This window comes from Bactrocera tryoni, chromosome 4 (assembly GCF_016617805.1).
Source record: "Bactrocera tryoni isolate S06 chromosome 4, CSIRO_BtryS06_freeze2, whole genome shotgun sequence".
NCBI lineage: Eukaryota > Metazoa > Arthropoda > Insecta > Diptera > Tephritidae > Bactrocera > Bactrocera tryoni.
In genome coordinates, this window is record NC_052502.1 from 22,064,537 (window position 1) to 22,081,835 (window position 17,299).

Below are 17,299 nucleotides of genomic sequence, written 5' to 3' on the forward strand. Positions count from 1 at the left end.
GACAAATAAGCCTTTTCTTGGATAGGAAAGGACCTGTGAAAAATTTCAGATCTACATACATATATGCAAGAATTGAAGGACTAGTTCGCGTATATAAGTACGTCTATCTATAAGTCTAAATAATTTATACTTATGTATTCTTATTGAAGTATCTCCAAGGATTCCTTTTGGGCATTAAAGATCATGGCAAACATAATTTACTCTGTTAAGGGTATAAAAACAATAGGAATAACACGCGGAAACACACACACACACATTCATAAATGCATAAATAAAAGTGCAGATGAAAACAAGTACATGGAGGAGCCACAAAAACAAATAAAATCACAACAACAACAATAACAAAACCACAATAAGCAGCACAGCAGCGTCCGTGCTTCTATAAACACATATACATACATACATGCATGTGTACATACGTGTATGTGCACTGTGTTTTCAAAAACAAGTTTTGGCGGCGGCGCTTTGTTGTTTATTTCATTTTAATTTATAGATATTTTAGCTCATTGCTTGCGTTTTTATTGCAGTGCCACTTTGCTTTGCTTTGGTTTTGCGGAGCGCTAAAGTTTTTGGCAGCATTTTTGGCGTTATGGTTGTTGTTGTGCTTGTTTGCAAGCTGGACAGTCGTTTTTGCGAAGCCGCCCGTTTGAGATTTCGTTAATTTTGCACTTTTTTTTGTTTATTTGTGTTTATTTGATTTTATTTTGAGTGTGTTTTCTTACGTTTTTGTTTTGGCTGCCCCAATGAGGCGTCGCTTAAATCTTTTGCGGATTGGATTGTGTGAGCTGGCTGCTGATGACGCTTCAAAACTGGTTTGCGCCTGTTTGCCAATAACTCACCCAGCAAGCTAGCGGCGAGTGTTCGAGCAAAGCGGGACGCTGGACATAAGACAGTAACGGATAATCGATGGAGTGCCGAGCGGTTGTGTGCAAAGGTGAGCGCGTGGGCTGACATCCAGGCACATTTTATTTTGTGTATTTCACTGGAGGTGTGCTTTAGTTTTGAAATGTTGGAGTAATTTCTCAGTTGTTTGCATTTACAGCAGTTCGGTAATGAATTTGTACAGTTGATTCGTCAGTTGTTTTGTCGTTATGATTCATGCGTTCGTAGCTTTTACGATTTAGAATTTTATATAGGCACAACTTGAATTTTTATTGGATTTGTAATTTTTTTTTGTAATTTCTGTGATTTAGTTTTAATTAAATTATTTTATGCGATACATATAAAATTCTTTAAAAAGTTTAAAAAAAAAAATATTTACAAAATTTTTGTTCGACAAAAATAGTATTAATAATTTTCCCTTCAAATAATTATTTTTATTTTATTATTATTGTATATAACATTTATAATATATAACATTTTTTTTTATTGAATATTGGCTAATATCTTTAAATTTTTTTTCATCTAACGGTTGTTTTAAGCTGATCGAAATAGATACGGAATTATATACAATATATGTATGTACATACTATATAAATGATCAGGATGACGAGAGGAGACGAGTTGAAATCCGGGAGACTATCCGTCCGTCCGTGCAAACGATGACTTGAGTACAAATTGGTATACTTTAACGAAACTCTAGTTACATAGCACCCAAAGAGGATTGGCAATGCAGGCCATGGTGCCACTCTCTAACAGGTCTCAATAAATATACGATAAAGGCATTCAATTTTACACCTGAGATTGTAAAGAATGCCTTCATAGGAGCCGGTTTAAAATTTGTGCGATAGGTTTAGCACCGCCCACTTTTAGGTGATATGTTATATATTAGAAAAAACTTGACCGATTTCATAAACAAAAATGGTGAGAGACATTTTTTTCCTCTTATATTCAATATAAAAATTTTCGAACTTCTGGTTGACTTTACAATGTTTATAATTCGTTTAGAATACTAATCTGCCTTTTATGTATCGCGAAGTCTAAAATTGCCCACAAATTTTTAATGACATTTAAGTCAGGAAACTGTGAAGAAATTTTGGATTATGAGGTTTGTCCAGTTCTAAATCAACCATGATTGCACAATCTCCCATTTGTGGTTTGGGTCATTGTTCTGGTAATATCGCCAACAATCGCGTAAACCCAAAGCTTCGTCACTTTGCAATAAATTTTCTTTTAGTATTTTTAAATGTGCATGTTTGTCCATTGTGCCGTTAACGAAAACTAATTTGCCAACTCCAGAAGCAACCATGCAAACCCAAACCATAACTCTTCTTGAATTTGGAATTATCGACGAAAATGACATGTTCCCAATATGAAATTTGTCTTCCCCACCTGTTCCTGAGTAAATTTAAACCGACTTGTGTATTTTTCTTCAAAATAAATGGCTTTTTGAGAGCTACACGACCATTGAAGTCAATGTCTGCCAAAAATCCAATTTACAGTTTTTTTCCTTTGTCCAAATTCTAAGTTAAGATTTTAACTAAAGCACGTATTTTTTCATATTAGATGATTCTGTAAGGAGTTATCTTGCCAACACGGGTGCATCTTTTTTCCAAGGGGTCACCGGAAATAGCGTCGCAATGACCGATTTTAAAATATTTTTTCCAAAAATTTAAGAATTTCTTTGTTAAGAGTGTGTGTTTGTAATAGTAAAAAATTCTAATAAAATATTAATTTTTTATAAGTGAAAAAATTTTTTGAAAAATACTGTCTTTTACCCCAGAAAACCCATGTAACCCCTTGTCCGTTTAGTTTGTTTTTTTGGGTTCCGATACGCGATTAAAAAAATTACAAATAGCACAAAGGATACTATTTGAAATAATTTCATGCAATTGAGCCACTGTATATATTATATTTATATTAATATTTTATATTTATTTAATTTTTTTCTGCATTTGTTTGGTTATGTCGATTTTTTTACTAAAATTTTTTACATTTCCTATTAAATTCATGTGCATAATTAACTTAAAATATGTTCATTCGATTATTATTTAATTTTTAGTCATTTAACTCATTAATGTTTTGGTTGCAATATTTTTCATACGCTTTGGTGACTAATTTTTATGAATGGCAGCAGTTCATAAACACAGAAAAAAATTTACATACAAATAACGGTAAACATAAGCAGCATGTGATATTTAATAAATTTTTTATTCGATATACTTTTTGCAACTCTTTCGCGGTATTTGAATATTTTCTTTGCTTCGCCTTAATCAAGCGAATAGTTCCGCCAGTCACAAGTACATATAGTATATTAATAGTAGCAACAAAAACATCTGGTATAAATAGAAATAAAAGTAATTGCTGCTGTTGTATTTCTTAGCAAGCAAAGCATAACGGAGTGGGCAAACAAAAACTGGAATAATGCAATAATAAATTAAAATAAATAAATACTCGAAGCAGTGCACTCGACTAAAGCAGTTGGGAAAACAAAGCGCGTGCTCGCGAAGTCAAGTGGCGGCGAGCACCGGGAGGGGCCATGCAAATATTTTAAATTGAGTGAACGTTGGAAATTATTATTTCGACGATGGACTGGAACTGCTGGACACAGACACAGCAACCCACCAAGTACATTAGAAAAAAACATGTTATACGTAATGGAAAAAAATAGAAAAATATAATTGGCATTTTGCAATGACGTAAAGCTACAAGTACACTCTCTTATGTATATAGACACGTGATGGATATATATACATATGTATATACATTTTTATATTTTTATTTTTTCTTATATATTTTTTCCATATAAACACATATCTAAGTGCGATTTTGCATGAAAATCCACGCTCGCTTGCGCTTCAGCCTTTTCTACGCTACCAAAGCTGCAACAAAGCGCTTGCAACTGCCCCAAATGAAGCTGCTTGAAGTTGCACGCTTCGTTGTCTGTGTCTTTTGCTGGTTATTACTTTGGTTTTCTGGCTGACTAGCTGACATTTGACTGGTTGACTGCATGTGCCTCCGACTGGTTGTGGTCGCAGACATTTCAATATTTGCTCAGACACGCAAACACACACATACCCACACACAGTTGTACAAAGATTTATGTGTGTGTATTTGTAAACCGGTTGATCCAGTCGGTTCAACGGTGGTCACGACACGAATGTGGTGGCATATGGGATGAGAGGTGCTGGGGATAACCGCAACGTACGGCTTTGCTGTGTTGCTTTAGTCACTGCATCCATATGCACTTAAAAGGCAATCGCTTCGAATGGCTGAGACAATTCTATTTTAATTATTATTTAAATTGTAGACAATAAACGTTTACCTCAACCATTAAAATATTCATTTATTTTAATAGATGCAGGTGAGAATTTAGTTTTTCTGTGGAGCGCTGAGATGAGCTGATGTGCCCATATAAGTTAATGTAGTATGGTATACATATGTATATGTTTATAATATGTATGTGCGTATATAGCTTTGTATATTTCTACTAAAACTGAGTTTTGCAGATTTTTTACTTCACGAAAATCAATGTTTCTAAATTTACTTGCTTTTGACTTCTTGCTTAGTACTACTTTTGGTAGCTATAAAAACTGTGCTAATGTATGTATAACGTTGTCTAAATCTGACAATGTAGCTTTTGTTGTTATGTTTTGTGAAAAAAAAATAATTTTGCAGAATAATAATAAGAGTTTGAAAATTGTGTTCAATGTTGTTTTGTAGATTTTCAAGAAACCAAGAAGCTATTTTATGGACTGAGACCAGCTTATGTAAGAATTTGCAAATTAAAAAATATATGCGATTTATGGTTATTATTAAGCAGTTAAATGTTTTACTACCCACAATCTCACCTTGTTTTATACTAAAATATCAATCACCAATAAATCACATCACCATCTTCGAAAATGTTAAATGACCGGTTTTATTAAAAAAATATCCCATCCAATCGTAGTATATACGAAAACAATGTGTTTTAGGACTTGTTGCTATCAAAGATTACTCTAAAAATGTATCTACAAATCAACAATTTGCCAACCAAAGCACTGGAACATCATATATTCACACGAAGCCATCTGGTGGATATCGTTAGATATTGTTCTTGGCCCAGAACTCAGGAACAGGCAACGAAACGAGAGCTACAAAGCAAAGGAAAATCAACAGACTCAAAAGATCAAAAAAGACGTCTATTTCTTGAGGCTGTTACAGCCAAGTAAGCCAAGAGTACAGGTGAAATCTTGACAATTGGACTCTCCAAACCAGTGAAGTTTTATATTTTAAATCCCCGTTTTCTGAACACACCTCGTACATACATACATACATGTAAGCCAGTCCCTCCGTTTGGAACATACGAACCTGTAAATTCTCACATACTCTTTTCCTTTTAAATAGCTCTTTATAAGTATGTTGGAAACGCTAATATCAGATCCTACAAACTGCACGGTCAAAATAAAGTTCTTGTTTGGAAAACTTTTTTATATGACAATATATCTTTACGAAATTCGACATGAGGTATTGTTGATATTAGTGCTACATTCTCCGACGGTAATGTTCAAATTGGGGAACTATAGTTCTTAGCTGCCATACAAAATTACTTATCAAATTGAAGTCCTTGTATGGAAAACTTTGATTTCTGTTAAGTTATCTCCACAAAATTAGACATAGAATATTATCTATTATCCGACAACCACAACTTATAGCTGTCCAAACTGACGTTTTTATATGGAAAACTATTTTATTTATCAAAGGTATCTTCACTTTATTGGCACAGATTATTGTCCAAAGCAGTGCTAGAATCTCCAAGGAAATTGTTCGATTTGAATTGTAATAGCACATACAATATACATACTTATTACTTTTTGTTCGACAAAAGATTTTAAAGAAATTGTTCAAAGATTATTTTCCAAGGCAGTGCTACAATCTGCGAACAAATCGTTTGGATCAAAACAGATCTATAACATATAGATGCCACAGGAGTTGACCGATGAAAGTTCCTATGACAGTCGGGTTTACATAGCCGGAACGGACCAGGACCATTTATGCGGTCAAGAATTGTCAAATCGGCATAATTCTACCGCTATAGCAACAACAACCTATCGGATAAAGCACTAAAAATCTAAAATGTATCGATTTAAACGGGGTTATATGTCCGAAAAAACCACGATACACCAGGTATGTTTAGCATTCAGGGAGTCCCCGCATGACTCTAATCACGTTTTTGCATGCCCAGCTGACCTACACATCTGACAACCCTTTCCTATGGTCCGTCTCTACTGGGGTCTAGATAACCGTTACAACAACAACAACAAAAATCAAGATAAATTTTTTTGTACACTTATGCTGTAAGAAATGCATTTGTGAAGGCTATTATTAATTTTTTTATATTATATTTTAATATTTATTTAATTTTGATTAATTTTAATTTTTACGTTCGGCCGTTTATTTTATTTAAATTTGCCAGTTTTTATTTTTTTTATTTACATTGTTAAACATGTTTCTAAACAAAATTTAGGATATTCGCGCCTTCCACTACAGATGTGTTTGGTACTTAACAAGTATTGTATGTACATTGTATGTACATACATACATACATATGTAGTATGTATGTTTGATACATAGCAAAATCCTGACTCTGGTGGCAGTTCGAAACCGGCTATAAATGCTAAAGCTTACTTATTACAATATGCTGTCAGAAGAAAAATTAATTATCATAAATAAACTAAATTATAATATTTCAATTTTAGACGTTATTTGTATTAACTTAATTTCTTTTCAATTTTAATAATTTGTTGTGAAATAATTAACCCTTCAATGTCATATATGCACGCTACTTCGCTGTATTTTTAATTAAATGTATAACGCTACATACTTATAGTATATTTATTTACCTTTTATGTTTGAATATTAATTTGCATGTTTTCATTAGCACTAACACAAGCTAGCAGCTGCCAATTTGCTAATATTATTCCACTTATTTATTCAGTTAATTATTATAGCCTTTCCAATTTATTTTTGCACTTTGTTTAAACTTTTTTCAACTTTGTTTAAAATTTTTTCACTTTATTTAAATTTTTTTTAATTTGTTGAAATTTTTTCACTTTGTTTCAATTACACTTTCCGCTCACATTAATACCACTTGATTTATAGCAATTTTTACGTATTCTTAGCACACACTTCACATACGTATTTGCTTCGCTTTTGTTATTATTCTTTTCTTTTAGTTGTTTTGTTATTGTTTTTCACCTCATTTGTTGAGCACTCCAATTAAATTAAATTGTAACAATTGCAAAGCGCATCACTGTACTCATTCGCTTGAATAACACTCATGCATATGTATATGTATGCTTGTGTGTGTATTTACTCCAATTGCATTTGCACTGCGCCTCCACACTTCTACATTTTCGACATTTGCTTTGCTTGTCTTCTGCTTCTTCTTCCTCGTTTTTGCTACCCAAACACACTAGTTTCGTGTTACTTTCTTTCACTTCTCTTCACTTACTGCCTTTGCTTATTCTTTTGCTTTTGCATCGTCACTTTTTGGTATCGTTAAATATGTAGGTACTTCACTTTAATTTCGTTTGTTGCTTTTCATCACTTCGTATGTGCTTTGTATTATTCACCTTTCACAGCGGAAAATTATTATTTTTATTCCTGGCTCCGCATGCAAATGTAAACAAAAATGCGGGCAATTGTAATTTTTTTTGCGCTTTAATTGTTTAATGCGCCAATTCTTTTCTTTTTTGATACTTCCACGCGTAAGAAAGCCAAATTCACTGCGCTGCACTTTTGCTATTTCAACTTTAAAACTTCGTAAATCGAAAAAATTCGTATGCACTTCACTTCGACAACGTGTTGTTGTTGTTATTGTTGGTAGCGAGCACCAATAAATAAAAATTCCCACAACGATCGCGCACTAACCGACTCTGTACAACATATTCGACCGGCTTTTAAGAAACAACTGAAGTGTCGGGCAGCTGGTACGGCCGCAGCAGCGACAGCAGAAACAACAGCGCTAGAGCCGAACCAGTGGTGTACGAATGACGAAGGTGGCAGCGGTGTGTACGACGCGGTCGCCGTCGCAGCAGCAGCGTCAGGTCGAGTTTTTAGCCAGCTGCTATGGCACATGGTGCGTTGTAGTTGTTGTTCTAATTTAGTAGCGCGCTGGTAAATGACGACGGCGGAGTTGTTTGCAGCTGGCAATGCCACTCTGTGCATTTAGCAGAGAGCAGTTGTGCTCTCTTTCAATTGCAATTCAGCTGCTGCTTGCTTGCGTGGCTCTTTTTTTAGTGTGTTTTTGCAGCAGCAAAGTTGTTGTGTGCGGCGAAGAGCGACCGAAATGTTGTGTGTAAACAGCTGTTCTGGCTACTCAGTGCGTGGGGGAGTTTACCTAAAAGTATGCCACAGTTATAAGGCGAATTTAATGTATGACTCGTGGGCTGCTTAGCAATGAGTGTTGCCGTCAATTTTAAAGGGGAAATATTTTTTTTTGGGTGGAAGAGAAAATTATTTTGGTGTTTGTTGGGATTTTTGTAGGCTCTGAAGACATTTGAGTTATAACATTATTAAAGCAGAATAAAAGTATGTATTTTTAAATACATAAAAAAATATAAAGAAATAAAATTAAATGTGAAAACCAAAAGTTGACAGCTTTATTTTTTACCGTTCTTTAGATTGAGAAAATTATTTTTGCTTGGTGTACCTTTCGTATAATTTTTTTCAATTAGCTTAGCTTTAGAGATCATTATGTTACTAAAATTCTTTCATTCATCTGATCAAATTTGAACCGGACTGACAAAAAAAAGATATTTCCATGTAAATATGTAAATAGGCTTATGAACCCGACTGCGCTTGATTCAATTTTCCATACATTTATTATAAGCCCAGACTGGGATGGCCTGCGTTGCCTGCAGCGAATGACTTTTAATGAATTAAATTGGCTTAAGGCGAGTTTCCTGAAGCGGATCTTTCGGTTGAGTGATGACTTTTGATGTGGTTTGGGTAAAAAGTCATTGACAATCGCAATCATGCCAACCGATTATCATGGTAGAAAAATTCATGAATATTTACTCCAAAATTTTGGTTGCATACAATGTAAATGCCTAAAAACGACCAGAAACTGTTTTTTATTACCATCTTAATATTTGAACCTAACGAACGAGTTCATGGTGAACCCTGATTTCATGTTCGACATTTCAGGATGATTGTGACTGACTTTTTGCCCAAATAACATCCGGAGTGATCACTCGGTATCAACTGTAACGATCCTTTACTTTTGATTGTCGCTAACTTGTTTATATAAATGTGTAACTGAACCAGTCCGAGTCAAATTTGTTCACATGCTATATTGGAGTCCCTAGTTACAAATTCTGACCATTCTGACAAGTTAGATTCCATTAAAATTTTTAACTCTTTCGATGAGTTTCTACGTAGGGGCGGATCCAGGGTAGAAGTTTGAGGGGGTCAACTTTATAATTTTGTACTTGGAACTCCAAGTCTTTTTTTTCGCAGAGTGCCACTTACTATGGAAATAACGTATAACATTTAACATCCCCCCGTGGATCCGCCCCTGGTTCTACGCTACTCGTTTAAAACTGCTAAACGACTTACTCGTCGTGGGGAATCGCCGGCATAATATTCTTTGTGATAATCCTGAATGAAACTCTTTTGTTCTCTTATCTCTAGCCTTAAGTTCAGCTTAATATCTTGGCTCGCTATGGCGGTAGCTTAATCCCTTACCATTAAAACCAAAAACATCAAGTTTTGAACTAAACGAACCATTCTCCCGCATACATACATATATCATGATTTTCTTTCTAATTCGTGCACGTTGGCTTAATCTGACGCAATTTACAACATTACCAAAACTATACTGATTGCTCTCTTGAGCAGGTGGACGGCAATGGTTGGGTTATTAACAGTGTGACCATTTTAGCATTTTTGCAGCTAAATTTAGTTTTTTTTTTGTATTTAGACGCATAATTTTCATTTAGCATTTAGCATTTTTCTTAGCTTTTTGCGATTATTAGTTTAGCATTTTTTAGCATTATTCTATTACCGACGATCTCATACAAAAATGTGATAAAAACATGTATGATAATGATATTTCGACCGACTCTTCGGAAGTTGAGGAACAATATTCATTTGATAATGTATTTAGTTTATAATTAAAATGTATCATTTGTAAACAAATGATATTTAAAAATGTACTGAAATGCTATTAAATAGCAATGTGATATTGAATTGAATGATCACTTTTTCTTTTATGTTTGTAAGACTCTTTATGATTCTTTTTTATTCAATAAATAGTTTTTTTTGTTGTTTGCCATGGCTCAACAATACATGGTTGAATTACTACATGACATTGTTTTTTTCTAATGAAATATATTTCTAAGGCAACATTGAATACAAGATTTTTAAATAATTAACGCTTTATAGTGATCATTTTATGTAAAAACCGTTTTTATATTTAGCATTATTTTTTGGCATTTTAATATTTTTTTTTAGCATTTTTTAGCATTATTTTAATGCTGATTTAGCTGCAACACTTTTTTAGATCTGGTCACACTGGTTATTATTGAAAAGGGCGAAATTCAACTTTAATTTATTTTAGCCTCATGCCATCGCTTAAGTGATTTTTTATAGCATTATTCGCGTTCACTAGTGAGATTAATTTTTAACTATGCGTTCTTAGTTTACTTCCTGGAATTTTGGTCTCATTGCAAATGTCAAACCTTTATTCGAGTTCGGTCTCTACTGCTATATTTATGACAAATCCAATTTTTTTATACGACACCTGTCAGTTTAGCTGAGCTAATTTAAATCCTAAATGCTATGTTTGGACAAAATCGGGAAACAAAAGATTTAAAAGTAATGACAGTCCGCTGCAGACTGCGAAAGTGCGTGAGACGAGGTATGTTGACGAGCGGTAATATCCAAAAGCTCAACATGACATGTAGCGGTTAGATGGAAATGGTTCACAAAATCTTCACACTACTCAACCAAAGTCACTCGTTATCGCTGTTCAGTTTGACATTGAGGGGTTACCATCTTTTTGAAGACATCCATGTTAAAAGTAATAACTGCAGTATTAATACAATCTTGGAGAATGACCCTTTAATTAATGATATAGCACTAAATATATATTTTTACAATAACAATGAACAATACAATTAATAAATATTTATTTAAGGCTTTTATACAGCAAATACAAAAAAATCTATGTATACTAGAGTGGGTTGATTTTCAGGGAGCTACTGGGGATATGTATCCGTACTATAAATCGCGTATGTGAGAAATGTTCTATGGATCATTCAGATTTTTAAAATTTCGTCTTAAAAATCGCTGAATCGAATCGAAACCGGTTTTAAACTCATATTCGTAAATCAGCATGTTATAAAAGTCCCACCGAATAGGGGCATTGAAAAAATATCGCAAATAGCCAATAATGCTTCTAGAAAGTCCAAAAGCCTATCGAATTTTCGCAGTCAAAACTTAGAAGAAGGGTAAAGAAGGATTTATAGCCAAGTTGGGGTAGATAAAAGTAGTCCAAACGAGTATACATAAGTGTATACAGGCTATGTTAGAGCTTCATAAAGAGGATCTATGTAACTATTACGTACATAACTAAATCAAAAGAAGTAAATTAAATTAATCGTACGAATGTAAGGACCATGAAACTTGTGAGGATTCCTGTAAAATTTTTTAAAAGAACTTTTTAAAAAGACTATTTGCGAATCAGTAATGCAAGTATAAAAATACAGACTGGAGGGATAAAATTAATTACAGTCGATATAGGGGGAAGGGAAAACATATGTACATACACCGATAGTTCTTTTTTGTGCCGACTAACACTATTCTATCTACATATATTGACCGATATAAAATATTTATAGTAAGTCCGCGCTTAGCGCGGTCCATCGAAGGACGGAAATTCGAAAAAAAATTAAACGAGACTATCTTAGCATGTAAATGTGTAATACTAAGGAAGGATGGATAAAAAATTATTTTTTTATAATTATGCTTAAGAAAAATAACTATAAACAATTATTTTTTACAAAAATAAAAGCTATATACAAGAAAAAAATAAAAATCTTAGTCAATCAGAAAAAATCACACGGAACCAATTCTGATGAATACGGCGGTTAATTGATGATATCCTTTGTATTTTTGGCTTTAAATTCGATCACAATCGGGACTCGATGCTATGATGCATTATCATAGTGTAAAATCCATGAATTGTTCCTCCACAATTCCGGTCGTTTTGATGGGTATTCTCACGCAAACGTCTCAATGCGGTCAAATAGATCTACTTATTGACAATATTGCACAAACTACGAATATCGAAAAAAAATGATCTTCACTTTGATTTCTGAGCAATTTTGACGTGATTTTTTTTTCGGTTACGACTCGTTTTTTTCGCTCCATTCTGAAGATTGTTGACACAAGCACTTTTCAGAAGATGTTGAAGGTCCTCCAGAACTAGGCATGTCTGCAACGATCTCTCGACCATATTTGAAGACCTGAATCACCGTAAGGCTTTTCCAACATTCGCAGCGATACCGCACACGAATTTTTTTAGAAATACAAAGTTTAAAACAGATACTTTGTACGATATTTTTATCCATTGTAAAAATCGCAACGACTTCTGAGGTCTACCGACTTTGGCAGCTGCTGTAAACAAACTAGTTGCTAGATCGTGCTCATATTTGGCATAGTAATTAAGGACAGTCCTACCAACTTACCAAAATAAATTTGGTTGAATTATAACAACCCGTAATGCCCTTGAACTCTTGGTAAAATTTGGCTTATTTTCATTAAATTCCGCACTCTTCCATATTTGCCTCATCTAAACCGATTTGCTTAGCTAATTCCACTATTTCATCATTATCGGCAGAGTTTCCAATGTCTTTGCTCTTACTTAAATCTGTCCAAATGTTGCATAATCCTATTAAAGACCTTTTTGTTATCTCATTCCAAGAAAAGTGTACGTTTTTTACAGCGTTCTAATGATGGTTCTTAAAAACTTATCTTTTTGATTGATTCTCTTCTCAGTATACTTTTTTAGATATCTGCTTTAATGTTGGCCGCAAGGAGTAGAGTTTAAAATTGGATATAATACTTTGGTCCATTGGTTTAATTAATGAATGTCTCCGGCTTGAAATAAGAAATCGCTAAACCAGAGCAGAGATAAAGAGATATAGCCAAACCAAAGGCTAAAAATCAGGAACAGACTAATTTTTCGCTCATAATCGAAGCCACAGTTTCAGTATATCGTTCGATAAAATATATAAATATATAATCATTAATGTGCCACAACACCAAACCTTTACTTCTAAAGCATGGGCCACAATGCACTGCCTAAGTTATTCGATATTCTCTCAAACACATACCGGCAGCTTAATAAAATCCACAGATAAATCAATTTCTTCAATTAATTATCAAAATTCCAATATTTGTTAGCAACACACGTACACATGCGTACACAGAAATGGTGAGCATTTTCACACAACCAATTAACGGAACTGAATGCCCAGAACGAAAATTGTCTCTCAATTGCAAGCAATAAAATATTAACTGAGAATATCCTCATTGCTTTTGCGTCAATTAGATGCCAATAAGATTTGAAAAATGTGCAATGCGCCACTAATTAGTTTTCGAACAATAAAATACGCACGGTGAAGGGGTGGCGTGGCATGGACGGTATGGTAAGACGAATGACAGGGCGGAGCCGTGCTATAGAGAGGAGGAAATGGAAGGGAAACGGATCAATTACAATTTATTACAGCTCATTGATAGCAAGCGAGCGGGCATTTGGGCGAGTGCAAAGGGGTGAATGCCTATACAGGGTGTTTTGTCAGCCTAATATCTACTTAACTATCAAATTTTTTGTCTTCTGTAACTTTTTTTTACTTGATTTGTCTTGACCTTTTACATACCAATTTTTTTCTTTTCTTCTTTTCCAAGAAGTTTTGAGAGAGAAGAGTTCAAAAAGTTCCTTCCATTCGTTCCATATTTTGGGAAGTTTTCTTCATTCATTGTTCTGCTGCTTTTATAGGCCTTTTGAATAATTTAAATTACTTTTGCCTTAAAAAGACAACTTAAGATGGTCTGCGAGAGTAATGTCTGAAAAACTAATTTTGCTTCCAGGCCATTCTCCACTACTTTGACTCAATTTCTTACAATCTAGTCGACTGCATCGCTGCTTACACACCTTCGAGAAATTGGTGGGCAGGCGAAGCCCCTATAGAAGTGATGCAGTGATCTTCTTTACAGATAGAAGGAAGTTAAGAGATGGCGTTGGAGGTTGATCTTCAGTCGGGAACTCAGGCTACCAGATAACTGTAGTGTCTTTCAAGCGGATATGGTAGCCATCAAGGTAGCGGTAGATATAGTGCTTCGAAGGACAACCTACAGAGAGCATTCACTCTGATAGTCGAGCGGCTAGACTGGCCTTGAGCTCACTAACTGTGAGTTTAAAACCGGTCAAGAAGACCCTATTAGCTTCAAGCTTTGTCCATATTAGACTTGTATGAGCGCCCGGTCACAGATATCGTGAACTGCAATGCCGACGAAATGGCACCATTATCCCTCTTGCGCTCCAGTGATGGACTTATGGACCTCCAGTGAGTTGTTACTCTCTCTTCTATTGACCGGCTCTTACCAGACTTCAATTAAATTACTATCTCGGTAGACACATCTTTGGCGAACTCAGCAAAGTGACTGAGATTAATCGGATCTGACTTAATAAATTTGTGGTAAGAACAAAATGTTTCGTCGATCTTTGAGATGATCCGACATTACTTTATATAAGGAGTTTTTAGTAGCAGAAATGAAAAATATCTGTCCAAGTGCGATCCATAGATCTTGGGTCATCCCAACGACCTGACCTAACCTAACTTTCCAGGCAATTCAATGATATGGTACCCTATACAGTCAAATATTCCTTCGTTCACTGTTCATTATTTGGTAAAACCTTTGTAGAACTAATTTCTGACACTTTTACTTGATATTTCCTTATGGAAGATAGTTCTCAACAGTCCAGTTTGGGGTGCTTGATGTTTTTTTACTGACACTTTCGAGCTCATGAGTGCTGTGTGCTTCAAGCTGTTTCCAGTGTTTCTTTGAAAGTAAATGTAAATAGTTTTACTGTGGTTCTCATACATATGTATGTGATAATACCCATAAGACTAAAAATTATGTTCTTCGATAACTCTACCCAAAGTGCAGAAAATATGAGATCTCCTTAAAGTCTTCGTCTATGAGATAACGGTAGCTTGACTTAGATTAGATCTTCTTCTTTACTGGCGCTACGCGATTATAGCCGATTAGATAAATAAATGAGGATTACATCGTGACCTAAGGTCTCTATTCTAAGTCACAACGACTCACTAAGCCACAGCACATTGATAAATTCCAATATACTGCTATGTGCTAGTGAGGCGATGAAATCCCTATTTGGAAACATAGATCCATGGGCCTTTATCCTGCGCCTACAGACAGATGTGCAGTCAATTAGCTAACGAAGCTAGGCCCATGGTATGTAAGTGCTTCTTGAGCTTGCAATGGTCAGTGTAGAAGGCAACAAATAGCCTGAATTTGTCCCTTGGAAAGTTAACTACATAATTAAGCCTTTTAATAAGCCCTCCCTTCCCACCTATTCATCCTTGCGGAGTAGCTCCTTTATTGTATGGGGACCAAACGCAATGAACGCTTCGACTTATGAACATCTTAGCTAAACCATTAAAATTCATGAATTGGCTACTTTTCGCTTTTCGGTTGTCTATTTAAGCTTAGCCGCCGTAACATCTACCTATCTTTATTGAGAACCCTGTATGTCATTGAATAAATAAATGTATGCAACTGCAGAGCGCTTGCTTGTAGCATTGATAATAATCAAACCAATATATTTTCAGCACCTACGACATGCACGCGACCGCCATATAAAGTTGCATGTACTCACCCACACACACACATGTATATACAGCATTTGTATGCACATGAATGCCGCAGTCAATATGGGGTTGCATTAGAGTTATGGCTTCGCCAAGCAACAACATGTAAGCAACATTTGGTAATGCGCACACACATGAGGAATTTGTTTTTATTTTTATTAAATTTACACGCTGGCCACCGCTTGCAACAAAAGGAAATTTGTATGCCACAGCGGAAACAAGAAGCAAGTGAGGCAATGAGAGACAGAAAGGGTAGAAAAAATGAGCACACAGCTTCTTGGCGGGCAATAAGCGCCCGTGTTGAGTAGCACCCGTGTTGAGTAGCGCCAGGCGGCGTCAGGGCAGATTGCGCTGCGGCACGTGCAACAAAGCGCACGCGGTTGCACGCCCGCTTGTCCATTCAATTCATATGCCAACGAAGCGTTGGACGTTTCGCGCTCACGCATATTAGTATTGGTACACGTGAGTGTGTATGTGGCAAGCAATATATTGGATTACAACGTTATTGAAGTGGGCTTAACGCAGCAGTAAAACCAGCAGGAGCTGCTGACTCCGCAACGGTACTGATGCTCTGCTGTTGCAGTAACTTGTCGATTGCTGCCGGCTGCCACACCGCAAAGCTGACGCGAGCGCGTAAAGCAAATTTACTAAGTGACAGCAACATATCGGCTAACTGTGTGTGAGTGTGTGGTTGTGTGCAGCGGTGGCTGTGTTGCATGCCGCACGTTCGATTTTTCATTTTCGGCTACGCGTCTGTACACCAAAACATTAATGGTGTATTGTGGTTGCCAGAGCACATAAAAATATGCACACATACACACATACACCCACCTATGCATATAACGGCATTGTTGCACGTACGGTTGGAGCACACGCTGCCCCGCAGTTACCTCAAATTACACTACTTTCGTCAGCGGCCGCGTTGCATGGTAATAACAGCGTATTTTCGGTGCTTTAATTGGGTAGAAGTGTGTGTGTGCCACAAATTGGTGAAAGTCAAACATTAAACGCCCTTGCCATTTTCGCCAGCACACATACCGTCCTAGTCCCCCACTGTTGCATGTGGTATGCTATTGTGAGTATGCTCTTTTACTTTCATTCCATGATATTTCACCGCCACAAACACACCCACACACATTTACGCTTGCTTGGCGCTTACTCGTTCGTGCAACGTGCCGCATCAGTTGCAGCACGGCACAGCGGCATTCGAATGTTACAACAAAATGCCATTATCTACTATTGGTTATCAGTTTGTTTTTTCACAGAACAATATGCTTGTATTAAGTGCGTATGTATGTGTGTAGTACTCTCTGAGTATGTGTGTGTGTATGTCTCTTAGGCTAAGTGAGACATGCGGCGTGGAAATTTTCACGTATCTCTGTAATAAGTTTGTATGATCTCAAACGCATAAACAGTGTGCGTCATATGCTTAACCATGTGCTAGATGGAAAAGAGAATAACATATTTTTTTA

General features: G+C 35.6%; 1 long non-coding RNA gene across 1 annotated transcript in view; it reads right to left on the reverse strand.

Annotated features, from left to right (window-relative positions):
- The window catches only part of LOC120774943, a 43,836-nt gene extending 36,025 nt beyond the window's left edge, over nt 1-7,811 (reverse strand). Inside the window, exon 1 of the long non-coding RNA XR_005705278.1 lies at nt 6,765-7,811. This is a non-coding gene — a long non-coding RNA (uncharacterized LOC120774943). The remainder of the gene's footprint in view (nt 1-6,764) is intronic.
- Nucleotides 7,812-17,299: the final 9,488 nt, after the last annotated feature.